General features: G+C 44.5%; 1 pseudogene; it reads right to left on the bottom strand.

Annotated features, from left to right (window-relative positions):
• Positions 1 to 364: 364 nt before the first annotated feature.
• Positions 365 to 24586, bottom strand: LOC127773427 (probable protein phosphatase 2C 8; annotated as a pseudogene).
• Between the last annotated feature and the right edge of the window lie 1838 nt (positions 24587 to 26424).

Raw genomic sequence — 26424 nt, 5'->3', positions numbered from 1 at the left:
TTTAAGATATCTAAATGTTACCGATGTAATCACAGATCTAAATTCATAAATTTGTGAAGTTAGAAATAAAATATGAAAAGGCCGACCAAGCACTAGTCCACTTGTTGTTTTAGGAATAAGTTCACTTCTCTCTCAATTTATCGCCGAGTCTAAAATTCGTCTTTAAATATGATGTATCCCTTAACTTCTAAAACCAATGCAAATAAGGTCCCAAGACAATTTGGATGATGGTTTTGGTGAGGCAGTGCCTACATGGCGTTGACAAAGTCAGAAAAAACCATGAGACCCACACGTCAGTAAGTGTTCGGTTAAAAGTAAAAAGAAATACAACGGCACCCACATCATCACTCTCTATCCCCTCTTCTTAACCTTCCTCACCTCTCTCCCTCTTGTGGTCGAAGGAGAGCGGCACGACCACACCATCGCGGGAGAGGATGGTGGCTGCTGATCACCTGTGTCAGCCTCCTTGGCGCCGCATTGGCGAAGCAGGCTGCCGCGAGAGAGGACAACACGGGAGTCACCATAGTTGGCGACAACAATGCGGCTGGGCCCCACAACGGCCACCATGGCAGTGGAGCCCACTGTCTGCTCGCATGTGTTGGTGTTGGCCTCCTCGACGCCACAGACCTCGCTTTCCGCACGAGCGAAGCAGGCCGACAACGCGGGGATCTCCGCAGTTGGCGACAATGATATGGCGGGGTCCCACGATGGTCACCACGGTTGTGAAGCCATCATCTACTCGCCTGTGTCGGCCTCCTCGGTGCCATCGACCTCGCCATCCACCCCGGTGAACCACGTCGCAATAGCCTCCTTCCACCGGGCCTGGTCCTTGTTCTCGACATCAACGCCATCGTTGTCGCCCGGCAGCAGCTTCCGAAGTCGCACCTCCTCCGTGAGCACCACGTGCATCCGCTTCCGGCACACCTCTACACGTGGAACCCGCCATGCCCGTCGTACACCGTGAAGAACCTCGTCATCCTCCTCCTTGCTATCCTCTTCCACGTCGCCGCTCCCTTCCATCGCCGCCTCCTTCGCGGCGGCCAAGAATGGCGCCACAAAGAAGATGGCGTCTTCCATCTCCCTCTGGTGCCCGACCACCGACACCGCCCCATGGAACACGCACGTCGGCTATTCCCTTGTTTCGTCGCCTTGCCCTCTCAGAACAGTGCATTTCCACCGCCACTATCCCCAATTGGTTTGGCCTCCACCACCAACAGGCTCCCCGAAATCTGGCGACCCCATTCCATCCCTCGTCAAGGTCCAATCGTTGTTGGAGTCGTTTTCCCTAACTCGGGTGCAGCTATTCCAACATCAGCATCCCATGGGTCTGGCCCTTGATTCATGCCACTAATGAAGCTAGAGCCAAGTCTCTCCTTCAATTGCATTCCCTCTGCGGTGGGCTCGGGCACTACCTTAGCCGACTCTAACGAGTTGGAGGAGCTGTACGAAGCCAGCCACACCCTCTTCGTGGCCTCATCCTCCGCCACCGCGATGCCATCCGGCTGAGCCTCCGGAGCTCAATACCACATGGAAGAGGGATAGGGAGAGGAGGGAGAAGAGTTGACCGCTGGCATGTGGGGCTCACTTGCCACCTCAGCCAAAACTGGACACTATACTGCCAATGGACCAAAGTTGACACGGTATTATAAGTCAAGTACCTGGTAGCTTGGTTTCAGGAATGAATTTTAGACTTGGTGACAAATTGAGGGTTCTAAAGTAAACTTATTCCTTTGGTTGGCATAGCTCCAACTCCCAACTCCAACTTATCTGGAGCTAGAGCTATGCCAAACGGTTCAGATCCTCCATTTTTAGGAGTGGAGTTAGTAGAGTTACTCCTAAAAAATGAACTAAGGGTGTGGGGCTGGGTTTTTCTGCTCCACAGCTCCACTCCACCCCCCTTTAAATTTTTAACGTATTTACAGCAAAATGCCACTGACCTACCCTACCCAACCTAGCTCACCCCTCTCATCCCATACTCATCCTCTCCCGTTGCTTCAGAGCGCATCCCGTTGCTAGGGTTGGCGGCGGCGCATCTGGGCAGGCGACGCACGGCGGCGGCCAGGAGTAGCGCAGGCACGTGGGCGGGTGGCGCGTGGTCGGCCGGTGGCGTGCGGGCGCTTCCAGTGGTGATTTGGTGGGCGGGCGGGGCGCGGTCGGCTAACGGCGCAGGCGGGAGGCGTGTGGTCGGCCGATAGTGTGCGGGCGATGGCTCGGCAATTTTTCCTTTTTTTCGATTTCAGATCTGGAGAGAGAGAGAGAGAGAGAGAGAAATAGGGTGATTTTACATGTATATTGGGTGATTCTTTTTTAGAGATATGTAATTTCCCAGGTTACTATGATTTTGCAAATTGCGTTGTTGAAATTCTAGAGAAAAAATCAGCCATACATCACAAGAACATGAAAAAACATAAGGGTACTGTTGTCATCCTCCCCCTAGGGTTGGCAACAGGGTGGGTCGGGTGCGGGTAGGGCTAGAACACCCCCGCCCCCGTCCCCCGACTTCTCCCCTGACCCCGGCCCCGCGGAGGTGGTCGGGTGGAAAACGCCACCCGCCTCTGTCCCGCAGGGGACCCGGTGGGTGAGCGGGGCCCTGCAACACCTGGCTGGGACGGTGGACGGCGAGCTGGACGACAAGCTGGATGGCGAGCTGGAAGACGACGAGGCGAGCCACCGCTGCCCGCGGATGGCTACTGCCGCCGTCGCCGTGCCTGGCAGTCAATGCCGCCGTCCATGCCCTGGCCGCTGATGCCGTCACCTGTGCCTGGCCGCCGCCGCCGCTCGCGACTTGGCCGACGATACCGTCACCCGCGCCTAGCCGCCGCCGCCGCCCACGACTTGGCCGCCAACGCCTTCGCCCACGCCTGGCCGCCACCGACGCCCGTGACTTGGCCGCCGTTGCCGCCCGCATCTTGGCCGCCAATGCCGCCGCCGGAGGAAGCGCTGGTAGTGGTGGAGAGTGACGGCTGGGTTGGTGAGGAGAGGAGGATAGGTAGAGGGTGGGGAAATTAGGGTTTGGTTTATATATGATAGGCCGGATGGGCTTTTTGGGCTTGCAATATGCTAGTATTAATAGTCTAATATACACCCTTGGGGCTCCGTGGTCACCCACGGGTGGCTTTCCTCCCCCGCCCCCGTCCCCCCCCCCCCCCCCCCCCCAATGCCCGGGGTCCCGACCCCGACTCCCTACCGGTCGAAATCAGCACCCGTCCCTGCCCCCGTAGGGGCAGGTCCCTTGCGGGTCTCCGGCCCCACGGGTGAAATTGCCACCCCTACTCCCCCCATCCTCTCTTTCAGAAGTTCTGTAGCTTGCCAATCACTTTTCAATTGACTTCTAGCTCCCACTAGAGCTAGCTCCCATTAGAGTTGGAGTTTGGAGCCCTACCAAACAGGCTCTATGCTGCCAATGGATCAAAGTTGACACGGTACTGTAAGTCAGGTAACTGGTAGTTTGGTGTAGGGATGAATTTCTAACTCGGTGACAAATTGAGGGTTAAAGTAAACTTATTCCTTTGTTTACCAAAATGGCCGTAGCCAGCCCGGCCCATGTAAGGCAGCAGGACCAGGACATAGGCTGCACATTTCATAGCTAGGAGCCCGGACTCCCTGTCTCTTGCTGCATGGCAGCCACTAGCCTCCTCCCAGTAAAAAGAGAAGATGAGTGTTAACCCATGCACGTGTACACCCAATTAAACATTGTTTGATGTCAGTTTTATTTTTTTCAAATATTAAATGATAAAAATGTTGATAGAAAACAGTTCTAATTTGCAGGTACACTTACATCTATGCAGTTAATTAGTTGGGCCTATTTGCCTAGTACAATCGCAAAAATCAAGGTGTTAGAAAAGAACATCTTATGTATAGTTTACTCCTGCTGTCACAAAACATAAAAACTTATGATTGGAGGAGATATATCCTACTGCTATGAATTTAGAGAAGCTAGGATATTTCTTATCCAGTTGTAGTTATATTTTAGGATGTAGTACATGCTAACATGAAGGTCTAGCCCCATATATAATTCTCACTTACGATTGTATTTTACAAATCACGTATCTTTGCGATGATATTTTTCTAAAATTTTCCATTAATTAATCAATCCTTTATCATTATAATATTGTACCGACATAATTATTTTTTTTCAAACCACACCAAAAATATTTATCTTTCAGTAATATATGGGAGAAAAAAATGATTATTTAGCAACTGAAATGCTAGAATTATGATTGCTCTTATACGTCAAAGTTTCACGAATGTTTCTTATGTTGCTAATGTTTCCTTCTTAAATAAAGGATGTGGATTTTTGAACCATCTTGGATGATGGCAACGGGATGCCCGATCTTCCGTTAGGTGAAGATAACTATCGATTTGGCGAAAAGTATACACACGATCCGGTTTCTAATCAACACAATCCAAACCTTACAATCGCAACATCACGTCAACTCTGGTTATCAACCCACCGAAACCCAGTTGACCTCGCCGAGAAGGCTAATCCCTATGTGTAAATCGAAAAACACAAGCAAGAACAAGAAAGATAACAACTCAATTGCAGATGATGATTAATCAAGAATTCGAAGTTGGGGTGTTCGAAAAACTGATCTAGCAGCAAAACCGTGATGGTAGAAATTATCTAAGTAAAACCCAACCCTAACTCAGTGACAGTTACTGGACCACTGGATGCGTACCTATTGGACTAGAGCCGATACACGGCCCAATGAACCCAAAGACGATAACGCAGCACCATGATAGATTCTAAACTCCTTGTTTCGATGATTCCCATTGACTTGGAAGGAATTTTGACGTGGGACTAGATACATGGGAAAGGTGGTCTCATTAACTTTCCATACATATGATGAACATTGAAATCGGAGTCCAAATGCAACTTGAGCGATGAATTTAGTGTGGACTACTCTTGGAGCCCGATGTCAACTCGAACTTGATATGAGTAGGACCTCCATCTTAACTTGAACATCCATAATGACCTTGTCTATCTCCTAGCCTCTCTCTCCATGCACTCCATGGTACTCTCCATAGTCTCTAATCATAATTAAATTATTAGGTAATAATCTATCCTCAAAACCACGTAAAGAAGTACTTAGAAACAAGCTCACTTGAAAATTTAATTATCGAATGTGAGCTCTAGTGATTGGACCTTGCAAAACAACTTGAGGAGTAGCGTGTGTATCTAAAGAAGTGATGTCCTGATCATTGAGTTTTCTAATTATGGGTAAATTGGTTTTTTCAAGATGGTTAGAATTTTAAAAGTTTATCCTAAACATTATGACCGAATTGAGCAATTAAATTTGTTTCCCACCATGTGTTTCCTACTCAAGGGCATCTGCTTGGTGGCCATATAGATTTATATGGTGCAACCAATTATTATTTAATTTGTGAAAGGACATGTAACCTAATATTTACAAGAGCCTCAGTAGCACCTTTGTTCTTGGGTTCGACTCCCCTTAGCAGTGAAAATTTCAGGATTTAACGGCATTGTGCTTTCAGTGGTAGACGACGTATCCGTTGACAGCGAGGCGTCTGTGGTGACTTCGTCAATATCAAGGATTTGCCGGCCTAATCTTCGAAGATACTCATAGGGGTAGGGTTTGTGTACGTGCGTTCATATGGGTGAGTATACGTGTGTTGTGAGTGTCTGCATTATACTGTATAATTTTAAAAATAGTTTTATTTAATTTAACAGGGATGTTAGGGGACGGTATCCTTGCGTGTGATACCCTCACTGCCTCCCTGAACAAGTAGATCTTATTCGGTGCTTGGAATTAATTACAACCGTTGATCATCAATAATCCAACGCGTACCAGGAAAAAGGTATTAAAAGGGTGGACCAACTATGAGAGGTGGAAGGTTAAAATGGTAATTGACTTTCATAGTTGATTTGTGCAGTTAAGGGCAAATGCGTCATCTTTTCAATATTTGTATCTATATTCTCCGATTCATTCAGGACAGCAAGCTCACGGCGGTCGTGGCGGTCGCTGCCACTGTCAAGCGTGCCTCCCTGATCCATTCCAGGCGAAGGTGGAATTGGAGGTGGTGGTGGCTGTGGTGGAGGCGCACGGGCTCCCCTTCTTCGTAGTGTGCCATTGACGACTGCGGCCGCCACCGACCGTTGCCGTCGCCGTCGCTGATTTCGAGTGTGCCTCCCGCTCTGCGTAGACGTGAGTTCACCATAATGGATTTTTTGTGGGAATGCAATTACACGATACCACGGGACCTGGGAGGATCAGAGTAGAATCACTGTAGCATCTCGCGTGATTGTCTGCACAGCAAGACCCGTCGAGCACTTCATTTGCCGCTGTCGTGCGAGTACTCACACTCATGTAGGTGGGACGAAGAACCATAGCGGCAAGCTGGCAGCCGAAACATTTCCTTAGTCCAAACTGCAACTCTTTGACAAGTTAGATGGTGTGAAATACAAAGTTTAGCAAACCCTGGTCCAATATAGAATTCACTTACTTTTTAAGAATTAATCATGCATGAGTTCAACAAGATTACCATTCCCAGAATCAAATTAAGTTAGCTTGGCTGACTTGGCTAATTGGCGCCGCCGCTGCACGCGCCCTTCACGCGCGCCGCGGTCGTAGCCGCCGCATGCGCCCATTGCTCCCGCCTGTCACCGCCGCCGCACGCTCTGTGCCTGCTCCAACCTCGTTCTTTCACTTAGGGTATAGGGTTAGGATTAAACACAAAGGGAGGTTCGGGGTCATGCCAACATTATGTAAAGCAAATGGGAATGTAGCAATTACTAAGCTACCCTTGTTAATATTATTTCCTATTCCTAAATTAGTATGCTATATGAATGAACGGTGGATTGTTGATTTGTTAAGGAGGTACCTCAGGTACCTCCCAAGCACTGTACAAGGGAGCAAACCGTGAGCCAACTTCCAGCAACATGGCCGTGTCGCCACTCGCCCGAGCTACCCCTCCCACTTCCAAATAATCCTTGCAGCCACCTCTGGTTCTGCGTCACCGCCGCCACTAGTCGGAGCATCTCAAATCCTCTCTGCTGCCACCTCCGGATTTCCACGGCCGCCGCTGCACCATCTACTGCCGCCATGAGCTTCGGGCGAGAGAACTGTATATACGTAGTTTCAGTACAGCAGGATTAGCAAGTGAAGTATATTTGATTATGTTTTTAATTCCTTCAGGCATGCATGTGTGAACAGCTTAATTTTGGTCATATATTGAACTAATATAGTTATAAAAAGATCGACCTCTGTGTGGGCTTGAAGGTAATACTTCAGCTCTATTTGTAAGCTCGGGGGTTCCTGAAAGGGAAAACCATAGGTAAACTTTGTTTGTTTTATATGAAGTAATTTCCTTTGTACATCCCAGTCTATTTGTTTAGCTTAGTGCTTATGTAAGGGACTCTGTAGGTGATAACTCTTTGGTAGTTCTCATTGTTAACCTGCATCTTGCTTAGGCATCAGGATAACTTGTGGCCGTAGAGAAGTGTTCCCTTCGGGTGGAACTACCTAAAGAGACGATAAGCCTTCAGCTAGAACGAATATGCTAGGGACATGAGAAGTTGTTTGTAGAACACGAATAAGTTACCGAGTAGGATTTTTACGTACCATTGATTAGAGCAGACCTACTGATCTTTTAGTTTCGCCACCCGCCAAGATCATGTACAAAATAAAATAAAATAATAAATAATTTAAAAATACCAATCCTGGTTACTTGTGTGAATATAAATTAATTTCTTTCTGCTAATAGCAGCTAATTTCATAGCATATAATTCACCAATAATATACATATATACTTTGAAGAATTTGTGTGTGCGTGTCGTGTACCCCAATACCAGGGCAAAAAATTCAGAAGATGACGTATATACATATGCTACCATAATTTGGCATCACTTCAAGACAGGACAAACAACCATGCATGGGCATGTAACTAAAAGATAAAGATAAGTTTATGCTGCAGCATGAATACAATCAATAAAAAGACAAAAAGTGGAATAAAAGAAATGACAATATTACTCAAGCTTGGAGAAACAAGACTTGATTGTACAAACTATTTGCACCGCATAGCAGATCTGCGTCGTGCAGTCTTGCTTGTATGTGTTGCATGTCCATCTACAAACTAAATAAAGCGGCAAGAGAACCATGTGCTCTTCATGCAGGCTAACAATGAGAACTACCGAAATATGCGGTATGAGGACCCTTCTTGCTGCTTTATTTAGTCTATAGATTAACAGGCAACCACATTCAAGCAAGACTGCATGGTGCAAGTCTGATATGCGGTGCATAGTAGTTTGTACAATCAAGTCATGTTTGTCTAGGCTTAAGTAATATTGCTATTTCTTCGATTCCACTCTTTGCTTTTTATTGATTGTCTTCGTGCTGCAGCATAAACTTATCTTTGTCGTCTAGCTACGTACTCAGCATGCAAGGTTGTTTGTTATGTCTTGAGGTGATGCCAAATTATGGTAGCACATGCATACAAGTCTTCTTCTGCAATTTTTGCCCTGATGTTGAGGTCTTCCACGCCCCAAATTTTGATAGTATTCTATCAAAGTATCCTAATATTTATATAGAGCATCACTAGAATTTCCATTGCGTAAAGTACTGTAGCTTTTATTCAGGATGTCCTTATATATATATATATGATCTAAAATATGTACTACAGAGAACTTTATTTACACGGTGATCTGAGTGATGCGCTACAGTGATATGTATTAGGACAGCTGAACGACACCGAAGCAAAAGTGTTCTAACCGTAATCGGTTTTACCGTCGAACATTTTTGCTGTAGCATGCTGATTTTGTACCGTTCGATGAAGATCCAACGCATCAGAACATGAGCTAACGCAAGGACTATAGCGCCTCTGCATTCTTCTTCTTCAATGCAAAGAATCCCAAACCAATACTAGCTATGTAATTGCATAATTAACCTTATGTTATATTATAGGATACTTAATCGCTCTCTACTACTGCAGAGGATCCAAGCTGCAGTATAAGTGGCAGCTGAAAAGGCAAGCTCAACTAAATGGGCCTAATTAATAATCCTACAAAATTAATTCCAGTCAAAATTTTCCGGTTTCAGGGAGAGCCTGACCGATCGTAGGGCTGGTTTAGCTCGCGAAAAGAAAATGTTTCGATGTCAGATCGAATGTTTTACCGATATCTGAAGGGGTTTTCGGACACGAATGAAAAAACTAATTTCATAACTCGCCTGAAAACCGCAAGACGAATCTTTTAAGCCTAATTAATCCGTCATTAGCATATGTGGGTTACTAAGCACTTATGGCTAATCATTGACTAATTAGGCTCAAAAGATTCGTCTTGCGATTTCCCCCTAACTATACAATTAGTTATTTTTAAACCTATATATAGTGCATGAGATTCGATGTGATGTTTTTAGAAAAAAATTAAGAACTAAAACAGGCGTTAGGTCATTGGTACAGGTATGGAGGGACCTGATCGATCGCCATCTGTGATCTCCGAGGATGAGAAAAGGACCCGGCGACGTCGACGGCGGTGGGTGACGACGACGTTTCCGATCGACCCATACCGGCCTCTCCGGCAAATGGAGCATGTAACATCCATGGATGGTCTCTTTCTGGGGCAGCATATATGCAGATCACATGTCAGATAAGGCAGGTAGCATGGCCCCCCCTCAATAATGGGTTCCAATGTACCTTTCTTCACGTGAATATATGCGTGTGATCACATCCAGCTTCCTTTTTTGTGTATGTGTGTTGTGCAGGCGAAATGCGACCCATGAAACGAAGAGCATTATTACCAGACCATTCGCAGTGCGGTGAGATGGCATTCGGCCTCGTCTCGCCAGCTCGAAGATTCCATGCCACGTCGGCGTGAGTCGTGACCCAGCGAAGAAGAACCCGAACTGTCGATTGAACGCACGAACCTCGTCAAGGACTGTCAGGAGGAAGGCACTCGGTGACGAAAGAAACCGCGTTGGGTGGTCATGCTCATGCCCCAGTCGGAGCTGGTGCCCTCCTAAACTTCCTCCTCTGCCGCCGTCGTTGAGCTGTTGCCGCTGTTGTCGAGCCGCCACCTCCCGATACCGCCACTGCCATCGTTGAACCTACCCCACCGCCATCATCGAGCTACCGCCGCTGCGGTTCCTGCCGTTGGCATCGTCGAGCACCCGCCGTCGTCGTTGAGTTGCCACCGCCTCCCAAGGCCAGATCCCGCCGGATCTGGCAAGGAGGGGATGAGGAGTGGCCGGATCCTCCTCCGCCACCACCCCGACGAGGAAAGGGGAGGAGGGGCGTGGATAGAGAGGGAAAGCAGCATTGGCGATGGTGGGAAAGGGGAGTGTGGCCGGCGATGGAGCGAAAGGTTGCGCAAGTGTTGAGGGAAAAGGGGGCGGCTGAGAGGGGGGAGGGAGAGCGGTGCCAACGATGGTGGGGAAGAGGAGCGTGAACGGCGGTTGGGCGGAGAGCTGCGAAGTTGCCCGTCCACCTCGCCGTCTCCGTCCGGCGGCTCGGTGCTGAGAGAGAGAGGGGGGGAGAGGATAAAGGGAAAAAGTGAGAAAGATGGTAGTGGTGGGACCTACTACTAGCAACTTTGCATTGTGAAGCATGTGGCTAACAACGTTCTTGACCTAGGAGACATGTGAGGTTCAGCAAAACTCCGTGTCACACTGTGAATGGTCTGGGTGTGTGTGATCAAGCTGGTGTTTTAATTCTTTATTACTTTATGATACTTCGTGCTTTGCTATTATAGTGAAGCTAGAAATCTTGTAAGCCTAAAGCTCGAGTAAGACTTAACTAATAGGATATTGATTTTCTTAAAAAAATACACAATGATATAAAAAAGTACAGATATGATTATGAAGGCAATTCTAGAGCTTAAGCCCAAGCTGCCCTATCTGTCTTGCCTCTGCTCCAGTTGTGAAATATATAGATGAATATGTGTTAAGTATTATTAAAAATGATGAATAGATACGTTGAGTTAAAATTTTGTGGAAATGGTGCGAGGGTTAACCATATTCTCGTCTTCACTATGTATATATAAAACCCTATGATTATCTTGATATGTATAATTAGACATAAAACCGTTGTTATGAGATATGAGTGGACTTGTTTCTCATAAAACTGTCTCTTGCTCCCACAATCACAATCAATGCATGACCAAGGTAGATATTCCAGTGCATCCAATGATCAGAAACTCGTCGCCGCGGTCACAAGTTGGTTATGGTAACTCCGCTAGCTGACTGTAAGGTGTTGGAATTAATGAATGGGCCTTAGCCCACTCGAAGATTAATTCTTTGGAAAATCACAAAAGCCCACCTCATGGGATGGCATGCATGTGGAGTTTAGTACCACCTTGCTTATTCTAGGAGAGGGGGACCTCCTTAAAAGGGAGGATGCCCTCCTACCCACTTGAAGCATGTGTGGTGGAGAGAAGAGGGGAAACACATGTGCGCGCTCGCTCGCCTCACCTCGGCAGGCGGCGCGCGTGCACGACGTACGCGTCGAATGGTCCGAAAAATTGGCTTCTCACCCTTGCTGCAGATGCAGCCTCCTTTTGCAGTTTTGTTTTGCTGCAAATTCGGATTCGTTTTTGTTTTGGAAACGTTCCGAAAAATTCGGTGCGTGCAAACGGCGTGGAGTCCGGATAAGTTACGCGCGACTTAACCGGTTCGGTTACGCGCAGTAGAGATCGTGCGGGCACCCTGATCAAGCGACCCTTCTCTATATAAACCGACCTGCCGTCTTCACGGAACACGCGCGAAATCAATCTAGGGTTTGCCTCCTACTCTGTACTGCACCGTCGCTCGTAAACTACTCCATCTCGCTTGCCGGCGTGCACCGGCGATCGGGAGAGCAGGTCTCCGGAACCTCTGCCTTCGACGTCCTGCACCGGGAGAAGGCGGCAATAAGGTTTTTGGGAAGCGCTTTGCGCGACTGCTCCCTATTCGTTCGCGACGGCTCACCTTCCTCTTCGCTCGCGTGTTTCGTGCCTTCGTAGACGCCTGCGAAAAGTTTCGACCAAGCAGCCGGTCTTTCCGTCACCTCGGTACGTGTTCAATATGTTGCGCATATTTGATCTGTTCATGTTTTACTGTGTAGTTTATATGTGTAGATCTAATGATGCGTTCATGCTAGTTTTCATCTGTAATGTCATGATTTATTTATGGAATAGATTAAATCATTATATGCCTATAATCTCAATATAAGGAACCGCTCGGCATTTCATAGATCCATCTTTATCCATCGATCTAAAAAAAATTCAAATTAAACATTGACATACATATACCACTTAATACGAAAAATAAATCTAAAATTAATAGAGCCCTGGTACACATCTAAAAAAATAAATCTCTAAATTCATGATTAATAAACTCTAAATCACTCCAAGATTGATAATTTCTAAGTTTCTCCAAGATTAACATTCTCTACATTACTCAAATATTCAAATATAATAATATCTAAATTAATCAAAGTTCAACATTAATAATGTCTAAATTACTCCAAGCTTAATAATCCCTAAATTACTCAAAATAAAAATCAGCATTACTAATTTCTAAATTACTCTAAGATTAATAATCTCTAAATTACTGTAAGATTCAAAATTAGTTATATCTTAATCAATTAAAATTCAACATCAATGTAAAAAAAATCACAATCATATCATTCATAGTTAGTGTACACTCTCTTATTTTCTAACTTTTACCATATAATGGTTGCACTTAAAACAAATTAAGATTCAAAATATTGATCTAACTCAACAAAGGAAATTAACAAATTGAGTTGAGAAAAACGCATAGAGAATCAAGATAAAATAACCTTCAAGTACCAGTGGTGTGGTGGTGAAATTGTGGGGTGCATGGCTTTACCCAATAGGGTTTAAATCCTAGTGCGCATGAATATTACGCACATACAAGTACGCTTTCAACAGGGATTTAGTGACATTAGGGATATGCCACTGGTTTCCATCTCTTAAAGCATATGTTAGGTGACGTATTCATGGGGATGTGTGTGTGGCATTGCATGTAATGGTGTGTGTGCGTATGCGTCTGCCGACTGTCGTGTAATCGCAAAAAGTAAAATATCTCCAAACTTTAAGGGTCTGTTTGGTTGCTTCGCCCAGCTAGCCTAGCTCCGCTAAGCTAAACCATCACATTGCCAGCTTGCTAACCTTGCTGTACATACTGTGTTTTTGGTTGGTTTGCTTCCTAGTGTGCGAGCAGAGTTTTGCCGTCGAAGGCTAGCCAAATCGGCTCTCCCGAGCCAGCGAGATTTTTCTCGCCCCGCAAGGCTAGATTGCTCCTAAAAGCTAGCTTTTTTAACCGGTTCCAAACAGCTAGCCTTGCTAGGTAAGGCTAGGCTAGCCTTTGCCAAGGAACCAAACGGACCCTAACTTACTAAGAACCAAAAATAGGATTTATAATTGTTGAGTGAATACTACATCCGCCGTTGGATCAGCACCGATGGTGAATGGAGCAACGAGGGCGGTGCTCATGATGCAAGGATGGAGCTATATTTGGAGTGAGAGGAGACTATAGAGCACCACGTGAGAGCCAGGCCCTACCAACGTTAACGTGTGGAAGGGGGACCTATCAGGTCTCATGTTCGTCGACTAAACCATGACTATGGCGAGAGTGTACAAGGTCGCCACCTTTACTGCCCCCCCACCCCACACACACACACACTGGGTGTTGCATTCTCTACAAGATGGGTGGTGTTTTTGCCTTTGCGCCTATACACTCATGCAGGGAACTTGAACCGCTCGGTCTTGTCTTTGAAGCGAAGCTCCGAGCTGGCGTTAAGTTTCTTAGGGCATGTTTGATGCAGCTCCAGTTCCAGCTCCATCTCTTTTGGAGCTCATCTATAACGTGTGGCAACACGTATCTGTGTCGGAGAAAAGCCTCGTCAGTGAATATTGGTCTCATCAGTGACGAGTGAACATATCCGACAGCAAGATTCATCTTTGGTCCGGTGGTAAGTTACCACCCGTCATGGATGACTCTCATCCATGACGGTTCATAATTATGAACCTTCATGAAGATGAGAATATATGTTTCTTGAATTTTAAATGCAAAAAGAAGAATATTTTTCATATTACTAGGACATTCCAACCATGGTCACACCTCACTAGCTAGAAATTTATGATTTTTCAAGTGACTTTTAAAAATTGCACGTCATAGTTGGATTCGAACTTAGGACCTTCCAATAGGCAATAGGTACATAGGGGTATAATCATTATTATTTAGCAGTCACTAAACATTTTTCTCTTTTTTTTCCTTTGGCTTTTTCAATGGGATATAAACGATACCAGCGCAATGGATGACCACAAATCGATCTAGATCGGAAAATAAATACATAAATAACAAAGTTACCCGTAATCACTGTATTAATAAATTACTAATTTACCCTTAATTGTGAACGGTTTAGATCATTTTTGCTGGTAGAGAGCACCGGAGCATCGCTCTTACAATATAGACCTTGGGCCATATTCACATGGAAACCCTAGCTAACCAACACTTAATAGGATATAATAAGACATATAAAAGTCCAAGAGTAAATTGCATCAGTGGTACACAAACTTGTCAATTGGGTGCAATCTAGTGTATGAACTTGTAAAATACTCCCTCTGTTTCAAGTTATAAAATGTTTTGACTTTGGTCAAAGTCAAACTACTTCAAGTTTAACTAAGTTTATAGACAAATATAGTAATATTTATAATACCAAATTAGTTTCATTAGATCGATAATTGAATATATTTTGATAATAAATTTGTCTTGGGTTAAAAATATTATTTTTTTTCTACAAAATTAGTCAAATTTGAATCAGTTTGCAAAACATCTTATAACCTGAAACGGATGTAGTACTCGTTTTGGTGCATAAACTTGTTTGATACGTGCGAACAAGACCAAAATCATACGGCATGGTTAATCTTGCTGACTTTGTTATTGATTTGAATGCTATGTAAATAAATATCACGTAGATAAAGATCTGTTTAGCAAAACATATAATAAGGCATATTGATTGTATGAAGAAAGAGATAAAAAATCGAGTAACAATGCAAGAAATAGAAACAAAGGAAGATAAAGTAGAAACCAAATTTATAGATAGCACGCATGTCATGTAATATAATTTATAATGTTTAACTTTGAAAAATCAGCCTTCTCGTGCCATTTTGGCTTTGGTTTGCACGTACTAGACAAGCTCATACATCAAAATAAGTGTTTTACAAGTGTTTTACAAGTTTGTGCGCTCGTGTATCGTTGATGCAATCTACTCAAAGTCCAATATAATTATATCTCAATCATGCAAATGGCAAAAAGAAACCCACCATTTTCGCATGACATAGGTCACTTCGACTTCGTGCTGCTACTAAAATTTACTATAATAAGATATATAAAAGTCCAATATAATTATATCTCAATCATACAAATGGCAAATAGAAACCCAACCATTTTCTGATGACCTAGCTAGGTCACTTGGACTTCGTGCTGCTACTAACATTTACTCCCGTCTCCCTCTCAGGACCAACACACTCTATAAACTCATTCTGTCCAGTTCATTGTCACCAATAATATAAAACCTACTAGCCGCCTTCCAACCCACATCCCATATCACACATTTCCTTCTCTCGAAGTTACAAATATACATCGTTCACCTACCTTATACTCTCTCTTCATTTTATATTACGAATCATTTGACTTTTTTTATATAATGGTATAAACAGAATTTTAAAATGATACATGGTTTAAAAAATAGACTAGTGTTGTTGGTCCTGTGTACCAAACATTTACTTTATCTGGTACCCTCCGTTTTATATTATAAGTCGTTTGGCTTTTTTCTAGTCAAATTTATTTAAAGTTGATCAAGTTTACAGAAAAAATATAGTAGTATTCCCAACACAAAACAAATATATTATGAAAATATATTCAATGTTAGATTTAATGAAACTAATTTGATATTTTAGATGTTGCTAAAATTTTCTATATACTTGATGAAACTCAATAAAGTTTGAAAAAAAAGTCAAACGGCTTATAATATACTCCCTCCATCCCAAAATATTTGACGCCGTTGACTTTTTTAAAAATGTTTGATCGTTCGTCTTATTCAAAAAATTTAAGTAGTTATTAATTCTTTTTCTATCATTTGATTTATTGTTAAATATACTTTTATGTAAACATATAGTTTTACACATTTCACAAAAGTTTTTAAATAAGACGAACAGTCAAACATGCTTAAAAAAGTCAACGGCGTCAAACATCTAGAGAAGGAGGGAGTAAAATGGAGAGAGTACTGGCCTTTGTTTTATCTGACACATAAAAGATCGAGCTAGCGATATTTCTGGATAATCCAATCTAGGATGATAAATTTTTTGGATCGGTCGACGCTGACTAAGTCTAAATAGTCCTCCCTCCGTCCCTAAATATTTAACCTTATTGATATTTTTAAACATATTTGACCATTTCTAAAACTTTGGTGAATATTATTAAAAACTTGAGTAGTAGTACTTTATTTAACAATAAATCAAATGAGTGGAAAAAAATTAATAATTACTTGATTTTTTTAATAAGACGAACGGTCAAACATATTTAAAAAAGTCAACGGCGTCAAATATTTAGGGACAGAGAGAGTACATATATACGTGTGCACTAATTACAGTTTGCCTATAAATATGAATGGTCAAATTTTGCTACATGACACTGCTTTTGTGTTGTTTTAGCCCTAGGACACTGCCCAAACTCACTTTTGGGGGAAAACACTCCATAAACATGGTAATTTGCCAGTGGACACCACACCGATTAAAATAATAATTTCCGGTTGAAGGGGAGAGAAAAATCACGTGAAATGTCAAAAATGCCCTTGGGCCCACATGTCAGCTCTCTCTCCTTTCTCTCTTCTCCTCTATATTCTCTCGGAGGCGCATGGCGCGGCGTCAGTCGGGGCTTGAGCTCGTCACGGCTGAGGAGATGGTGAGGACGGCGACCGGCGGAGTGGAGCAGGGCGTCGGCTGCGGCGGAGCAGAGCTGGCGGCCGAAGCAGGCGGAACGGCAGCGTCGGTCGAGCGCGTGGCAGGCAGAGTGGAGCGCCGGCGGCGGCGGGCATTCGCACGGCGGCTGGCGAAGCGGCAAGGGGAGGAGCTGCGCACGTGCGGCGGGGGAGGAGCTGTGCGCGTCCTCCTCCTCCTCGAGCTCGTCACCATCGTCGTCATCGCCCACCACCACCCCACTCTGCGCCGCTGGATCCGCCAGCCACCGTCCCGCAACGGCGTCGTGATTCGGCAATTGGGATGAGAGAAGGGCGGTGGCGGTTGCGGCAGTGGCGATGAGTGGCTCGGCGTCGACGCTGGGGATGCGGTGCAGGAGCTACGGCTCGCTCGCGTCGGCCGGCGGCGGGAGGAAGGGCGGGGGTAGGGGGTGGGGGTGGCGAGGCGGCGGGGAGAAGGAGCGGCTGCAGCTGCTCCACCGCGCGCTGCGGTTGGTGGGCCGCCGGAGGTTGGGGTGCTGTTGCTGCTCGCCGCTGCCTCCACCGCCGTCTGCGCGGGCACAGGCGGCGACCGGCGGGGAGTGACATGTGGGCAGGAAGAGAAGAGAGATAGGAGATAGAGCTGACATGTGGGCCGAAGGACATTTTTGATATTTCACGCGATTTCTCTCTCCTCTTCAACCAGAAATAATTATTTTAATCGACGCGGTGTCCACTTATAAATTACCACGTTTATAGAGTGTTTTTCCCAAAAATAAGTTCGGGTAGTGTCCTAGGATTAAAATCAGATATAAGTAGTGTACTGTAGTAAAATTTACCATATGAATGTTAAACAAACCCTTAATTAATTATAACTACGCATATTATTAATTGCATGGGCATGACATAGCGTACGTGTATATATGTGCGTGTTGCGTGTCGTGGGTTGCGATGATACAGGAAGGATCTGGGCCGGGAGGCGGTGGTACGAGTGGCCAGGCCCGTGAAATCGTGGCCGCCTGCATTCCCACCACCCAACTAATCAAACACGCTCGATCGATCGCAATCGTCGCTGCTGCTTGACGGACGCCCAGCAAGCTAGCTACCAACCCGGCCCGAAGTAAACTACGGCCCCCCGCGGACAGCTACATCATGCAGCTGCTCAATTATTAGTATTTGGCGTTTTACTTAGTACAGTTTGGGTGTGTTTAGTTTACACTAAAATTAAAAGTTTTATTAAAATTGGAACGATGTTATAGAAAAGTTGAAAGTTTATATGTGTAGGAAAGTTCTGATGTGATGGAAAAGTTCGAAGTTTAGAACTAAACTCGGTCTTTATCTCTATTAGCATATCTATTCTAAACATCTCGTATAGTTAGTTTGACTCTTTAAGATTGATAAAGTTATTACATGCACAAGTGTATCGTTACCGATAGGTACAAGTAAGTTGTATATCACTGAAAACAAACAAATAATACCAAGTCTAGGATTTGGATTCGACTTGAATAATTTTCGTAACTAGTTTAGCTGTATGTTAACTAAACTGTGTCTTATTTCGAAAACAGATGTAGTATATCAGGATAGTATAAAAAAGTCGAATAAATACCCAAGTTAAAATTAAAACACTGACATGTACTACCTACTTTTCCAATTCGAGGATGACCACGCTATAATCATTCTTTTCGCTGAATACTTTACGTGCTGATGTCACTACTACAGATTCCATTTTTACATATGGGGCAAATCGATTTTTTCATGCAGACGGATGGCCCGCATACGCTCAAAAGTCTGTGAAAATAGTTTTTTTTCATGCAGCCAGGGCAACTGCATGTGAAAAATAGGTTTTTTTCGCATGCGGGCGCTTAAGCCAATCTCATGTGAAAAGAAAAAAACCGTGAAAAAAAATAAAAATTCCAAAAATCCAAAAATACACATAAACCCTAACCCTATAATCCTCTTGCCACCGTCGTTCTCATCCTCCAGCCGCCGCCAATGCCAGCGTCATCCTCTCATCACCGACGCTGGATCGGGGCAGGGGAGGGCGGCCACCGATGGATCGGGGCGGGGGAGGGCTTCCACCGCTCGATCCAGGTGGGGGAGGTCCGCTGCTGTTTCCCATGCCCACCGCCGCTAGAGTCCGCGCTCACCACCCTTGCCATCAATCTCCGTTACCGGAGCCAGCCGTCGGAGTGAGAGAGGAGAGGGGAGAGCAGTGGGGAAAATAATAGAGGAGTGGAGGGAGAGTGAGGGCAGCCAGATCCACACGGGTGGCACCGCCCGCTCCCAGACACCTCCTCGTCGGTAGTGGCGCCCGCCGCCGCCCGCTCCCTCTCGGTGAGGAGAGCAAGAGAGAGAGGAGAGGAGAGGAGATAAAGGGAGAGGAAGGACAGGAAGAGAGAAAGGTGGAACAATTTGAAGTGTTGAGTGGGAAAAGAGAGAGGAGGGGAGAAAATATGGATGGAGTAGATGAGGGTAATTTCGCATGCGGACTACTTAATAGGCTAGCATATGAAATTCTATTTTTCATATGGCCCCTTAATAGGACCGCATAAGAAAATAAGCTCATTTTTACATGCGGCTCCTTAAGTGGCCCACATGAGAAAATAGATTTTTTGCATGCTTGTCTCTTGAGTAGTAGTCGCATGCGAAAATGAAGATTGATTTTCTAGACACGATCAGTTCCGATCTACTTGCAGCCTATATGGTTCTCGTACGAAAAAATTGTTTTTTAGTGTGCGTACATATGGTACCAAATATGATAAGTAGTTACCAGTGTATGACATTAGGTATCATGTTTATGTGTAACATCCTCAAATTTTTAAACTAAAATTTGACTGCATCATGCTGGCTTTTGATTAAATTAGTGTGTTTTAAAAAAAATCTATTTGATTCTTAAATTGGTTCAAGTATTACTTCCTTAGAGCCTTACTAATTTACTCTAATTATTCCCTTTATTTCAAACCTTAGTGAATTTGAGCAAATTCTCTCAAATTTCAAACTATAGATTATTTACCTAGCTTACCCTAATATTAGTGAGGATTTGCTTTACTCCAAACCCTAGTAAAACCCTTTCAAATTCATAGATTAAATTCAATCTTTTCTAGGAAAATATACAAAATTCTTGAATTTTACTGTTCATCGCACACAAGGTGCTCGATGAAATACCCAGCCCAGCTAGAGCAGCCCAACACCATCCAATCTTGCACAAAGTTTAGGTTTGATCCTAGGGGACCACATCCCACTCAAAAACCGTGGTTTAGTTGGCCTTCTCCTCCCCTTCACGCGCGCTCTCTGGCGTCCGACTTTGCCGCACGCCGAGCCACCGCGCGTCGGTCTCCGGATCGGTCGCACGTGCCCGACCGCCTTGGCGCGCCGTCACCCGTCCGACGCCCTCAGACCATCGTCACCGCACCAATCTTCATGACGACAAAGCCGGGATGACGACCGCCGCCAGAAATTGTCGCTCGACGCCGTGCGCTCCCGTCCAAGCCGCCACCGAGTGCGATTTCGCTTCTACCCGGGGTGAATCGCGCCAATTCTTGCCGCACGGTTGGATTGAAGATAGACGGTGGTATCCCCTCTCACAATTCAAACCATTCACCCCCGAGTCGGCCGTTTCCACCCTCGCCGCCGCCACGCATCGCTCCCGGATTGGCGCCAACATGTCGCCAGCCGATTTCACACGCAGTCAAGCCAATCCTTCGCCGGTAAGTATTCAAACGTGGCCTCCCGCCACTCAAATTGATCTTGGCCGCCCTCTCACAGCCTCTGCCGCCCCAGCCATATCCAAAGCTCGAGCTCATCCATGGCGATGACGGTGCCCGAGCTCATCCATTCCTCCCAGCCCTATAAATAGGACCCCAATACCTTCCTTGTCCATCATCAATCATCAACAACCATAGCCCCACAACCTCGAAGCTCTGCTTCCCCAATCCATTCCATCAACCACCATCGCCCGTCGGTCGAACACCTTGTGCGCAATCGACTCCACACCCCTCCATCCATCCTCCGCCCTAAATATCCCTTAGAACACCTTATATCAACCATGTTCTAGCATAGTAGACCCTAACCGAAGCCCTGCGTCGAGTTTTACCTCGCCGCCCCAAGCCGAGCACCGCCGCCCCCGCGCTGCTCTGTTCTTCGCCGCCGAGGAGTTTTTCCGGCCGCAATCCTTCATCTCGGCATATCTCGGTGAGTTCTTCCGTTTTAACCATCTACATACTCCCTAGATTCCATTTTTGCAATCACCTTGCACTATCATGTCACCCTCTGGGCTGCCGACGTGAGCACGGCCGCCGCCTATGGAGGCGCTCATCGGCAACTACCCTCCGCGCCTTGCCAAAGGTTGGCAAGCAGCCGGAATTCATCTAGGTACCTCGTAGATGCTCTAGAACCCCTCCCCTAGCCATGTCTAACTCATATCATCTTGACCACCATCACGGCCTAACCATGCCACCGCCGCCCTAGCCGCTAGGCCATCCACATATCAAATTAATCCCTCCGCTACCGCTCGCCGTCGCCGGAGAACCCTAGCTCCCTCCCCTCCTCGGTCGCAACCACTTTCCCCCTCCATCGCCGCCGTAATCGCCAACCCTAGCACCGCCAGCCGCTTTTGGGGATTGGCCGGAGGTAGAAGAAGAGAAGAGAGAGAGAGACTGATAGGTAGGACCCACACACAGTGCCATTTCACATTTATTTAATTTTCAAACTTTAGAAGCCCATATCTTTTAAAATATAGATCCAATTCCAGTGAGACTTGGACCAATATTCTTCTAAAATCATTCTCTATCTTTTAAGCCCATTTTTGCTATTTTTGCATTTTATTTTATTTTCTCTATTTTTCATATTTTTGGATTTTATTTGAATTCCTTTTGAATTTGAATTTTATATATGTCTAACCCTAGGTCTTGAGGATTCTTCTGACTCAATAGATAATATCAATCAATCTCAGGACATCGAGCAAGGCAAGTTACCATATACCTTTTGATCATTTAAGCCTATATTTTATAAATTATTTATTTATAGCCTTATATTCAATATTCTATTTTCCATGCATAAATTAATCATAGAAACCCAGATAATTTAGTATTGCTTACTTTGCTTACAATCTGGTTAAAATACCTTATACTTAGATTGGGACAGTACGTAAGATTTTGTTGATTTCTGGGTGGCTAGTACTGTCTCGATCGATATAAGTTTTACCAGGTACTTATGTCGAACAAACGGGTACGACCGCAGTTTCTAGAATGGGGACAGACCTAGTTATTATGTTAATTAGCAATATGGCACCTCTGTATAGTGGTTCTTATTATTTTTAAGTCCTCGCGCAGGAGGCAACTATAGCCGCGAAGGGCAACTTTAACCATTACCATCATGTACAGGTAAATGGTTTGTGATACTCGAGTATAAATTATATGGTATATTTCTAAACCCTGATCGAGATGACGTGGTGTCATACGATCAGTTCCCGTTAAATACCTCGGGAACGCCAGAACTCCTCTTGCTACTGTTAACAATACGTTCAGAGCATATGAGGATATAAGTTCATGGAACATGTGCCATAATTATTAATGACTTAATACTGGGCCATGACTAAAGCCGATGATTATCAACAAGTCGTGGACTACGGGTAAAGCGTACATCTGCTGCAGTAGAATATCTTTGAAACTATTCGAATAGCCGTACTCATGGAGTTGAGTACCGGGACTCATATAGTACCCTGGTTAGAAATCTAAAGTCTATATGTTTTATAAACTCTTGCTATAACTCTTCCAGATTGTCTAGTACTGCTTTTTGCAAAGAACCCTACTATATGTCAATGCATAACATATTTCCATGATAACTTGCTGAGTACTGTGAATACTCACCCTTGCTCTTATAACCCCTTTTTCAGATTTGGGTCAAGAGGAGGACCCTTATGACTATTACTACGATGACCCCGATAACTTAGAGAATTCTTAAAGGTTATACCTTCCTAGTCATAATGTATAGAAACTTCCGCTGTGTATTAATTAGTTAGGTGAGTACCTATTATTGTAAAACCCTTAGTATTGTAAAACTTTAACATATGCAATGAAGAACCAGTTATATTGTATGTATCAATATTTACTGATCCAGGGACTGATACATTATCTTAGTCGGATCCAAGTTGTTAGTTCTGGGCTCCGACATTATGCATATATTAATACAGATTGTACCGTCTAACACTATAGTGTTACGTAGTTTTTATGTTTCAATTAATGTAATACTCCCTCCGTTTTAGGTTATAAGACGTTTTGACTTTGGTTAAAGTCAAACTGCTTTATTTTTGACTAAGTTTGTAGAAAAAAGTAGTAACATTTTCAACCCAGGAAAAATTTATTATGAAAATAAATTCAATTATTAATTTAATGAAACTATCATGGGTCACAAATCAAAGCATGTTGGAGGCCAAAATTGGATCAAAATTCAATTTAATTGGATTGTTCGAATGGACCTATTGAAGCGAAATTCGGTTTGTTCAGTGTATTCGGTTAACTGAAAGTACTACCGACTTGACCGAACAAAATTTGGTCGTCTAATACATGATACTGAACTAATGATCAAATTTCTCGATCCGGGTCTTTTCGGTTTGGTCTTTTTATGCCCATCAAGCCCCTAGATATTTGGTAGAGCAGAGACGGGTCGGTGTGTTAAGAAGATAAGTAAGCATACAGGCTGGTCCATATATATGTTGGGCTGAAACTGAAATGGGCTTTAGGCGAGATTTCCAAACTGTACTCTTCGTGGGGAAACAGGCTGTGGCTCTTGCATATGCATGGGCCGCGCAGACTGCTCTAGTTTTTTTTTAGAAAAAAGTATACTTTGACTCCTTCAACTATAGGTCGAATCTAAACCATACCCCTCAACCACAAAACCGAATAAAACGACTCCTCCAATAATTAAATCAGTGCAAAATGACCCCCTATGTGGTTTTCACTCACGTGGTGCCAATGTGGCACGGTTGACTTGGTCTTAATCTGACGTGGTGCTTACGTGGCATTACAATGAAAAAAAAAACAAAAAAAATATGTGAGACCCACATATCATTCACATGAAAATTTATTGTGGGACCCACTGACCATTTGGGGCCCACATGTCATTCTGTCCCTCCTGCCTTTCTTCTTCCTTCCACTCCAGCCACCCCACCACCAACGCGCCGAGCTCATTCTGCACAAAGATGGTCCTTGAGTACTCCTTCCACGGCCGCGCCATGTACGTCAGATTCACCTTCTCCAGATCCGGGTGCGGCGCCACAGTGCGGTTGTGCAGCCCCGTCCCTCCCGCGACCTGCGCCGTTAATTATGATGTTCACCTGGTTCCCCATCGGCTTCTGTAGCTGGATCAAGCAGTTCTGGAGCACCACCTGCATGCATTTCATTTGCTTTTTTCTAAATATTTGCTTATTCTTCGTCGTCGTGGTGGTGGTGGTGGTGGTGGTGTTAATTGTTGGATCAAAAGAAACAGAAGAAGAAGAGTTTAATTATATTCTTGCCTGCGAGTTGCAGTATATGAAGTCGATGGTGCCAGACACGGAGCAGTCGCGGAAGAACTGCCGCTGCGCATGCGTCTTCACCTTGTCCGTGAACTTCTCCAGGTCCTTGTGCGGCGCCACCGTCACGTTCGGCTCGAATTCCTCGGCGATCCACGTCGGCATGCCGTCCTCGGCGATCGAGCAGCCGCCGCCCGATGCTGAGGCTGCCGAGCATCGACGAGAACTGGTCGACCACGGCGAGGATGTCCTTCATGAGCTCCTATCCTACGAGCTGTTGAGCGCCGTTGCGCATCTTGGCGGCGGCATCGCGGTGGTGGTGTTGAGGAAGCCGTCGAGGCAGGTGCCCTGGTAGGTGAGCGTGGCGCTGAGCCACGTGCGGAGGTCGTCGACGGCCTTGTTGAAATTGGTCATATCGAAGCCACCGAGCTTGTGGAAGGACGTATTGAGGTTGTCTATGGCGCACCCGAGCAGCTCCTTGCAATTCTGCAGCGCTCCCACTATTAAAACCGCTGGTGCCCATCCCGGATCCTGCTCTACCTCGTTGTCGCCGCCCTCTCTACTGCTGCTAGAAGGGGAGAGGGGAGGAAGAGGAAGAAGGGAAGGAGAGGGAGAGAGAGAAGAGGGAGGAGGCAGAAGAAGATAAGGGGACAGGATGACATGTGGGTCCACATGTCAGTGGGTCCCATATTTTTTTTACATATGGGTTCCTCATTTTTTTTATTTTAATTCCACATATGCACCATGTCAATGCCACGTGGGACGAAAACTAGGTCAATTGTGCCACGTAGGCGCCACGTCAGCGAAAACCACCTTCAAAACCGCTTAGGGAGTCATTTTGCACTGGTTTTAGTAGTTGGGGGAGTCATTTTACCTGTGGTTGAGGGGTATGTTTTAGATTTAACCTATAGTTGAGGGTTGTCAAAGGATACTTTTTCCATTTTTTATGATCGCTTTTGCTCATCGTCTTCGTCTTCTCAAATTTCATGTTTCTTTTCTCAAAAAAAAATTTCTTGCATCTTCTTCCTTTTTTTAAAAAATGCATTTCATGCTTCTTTTTCTTACTAACTGTTTCTTAAATTGGTCGGGCTTGTTTTAACATCAATACAAAATAGCCCAATGTAGCACATAAATAGATTAAATCGACTGGTCACGAAGCCTCAATCGTATCGATCGGTCGATCGATCATATACCAGCATCTATGTACTCTATTTATTAACCACTAAATTTTGATTTTTGACCAAGGTTAGATGGACTTTAACCGTTGCCATGTGAAATATGACGCGCCATATGAAAAAGATTGGGGGTAGTAAAGTATCTTGAATTGAAATTTTGGATCTTTTTTTTTGGACCATGGGTTTCTCAAAACAAATAAACATGAAAAATGCATGATTAGAATACCATCACACCTTAAATCTTATAAGAAATAAAAATACACAGAAAATCATTTAGATGAAGCATAGAAAAAACACAAAATTTTGAGTATGAAAGAGGTAGATGCAAAGGAAAAATCTCAAGAGGTTAAATTAGAGATCATGATAGGAATTCTTCAAAGATCCATGAGATATGTCAACTTGATACACATGATCTGACTCTCGATCAACACGATCCAAATTCCTAGTATTACCTGTCTAGATTCGTAGTAGTAGAATGTGTCTCATCCGATGCTAGGTTTTTATATTCTGGTACTATGAATCTAGAAAGAGAGTTGTCCAGATTCGTAGTTATTCTTTCGTTCTAAAATATAAGCACTTTAAGATTAGCACAAATATTAAGAAAGTATTGTGAGAATGATTAGAAAAAGTGTGTGATTAGTTAAGAAGAGAGAGTAGATGAAGGAAAATGGTTTGTAATTGGTTGAGAGGAGGAGGTAGGTGGAGAAATAACTTCATTTTGAGACAATGTATTGTGCTAGAAATAGCTACATTTTAGAACAGAGATAGTATTAAGTTGTGTCACATCTTATTTTAGATTTGTTTTTCATGAAACGTGCAAAGTATTTT

Source organism: Oryza glaberrima, chromosome 5 (assembly GCF_000147395.1).
Source record: "Oryza glaberrima chromosome 5, OglaRS2, whole genome shotgun sequence".
Taxonomy (NCBI): Eukaryota; Viridiplantae; Streptophyta; class Magnoliopsida; order Poales; family Poaceae; genus Oryza; species Oryza glaberrima.
This window is presented reverse-complemented; position numbering and strand designations above follow the sequence as displayed.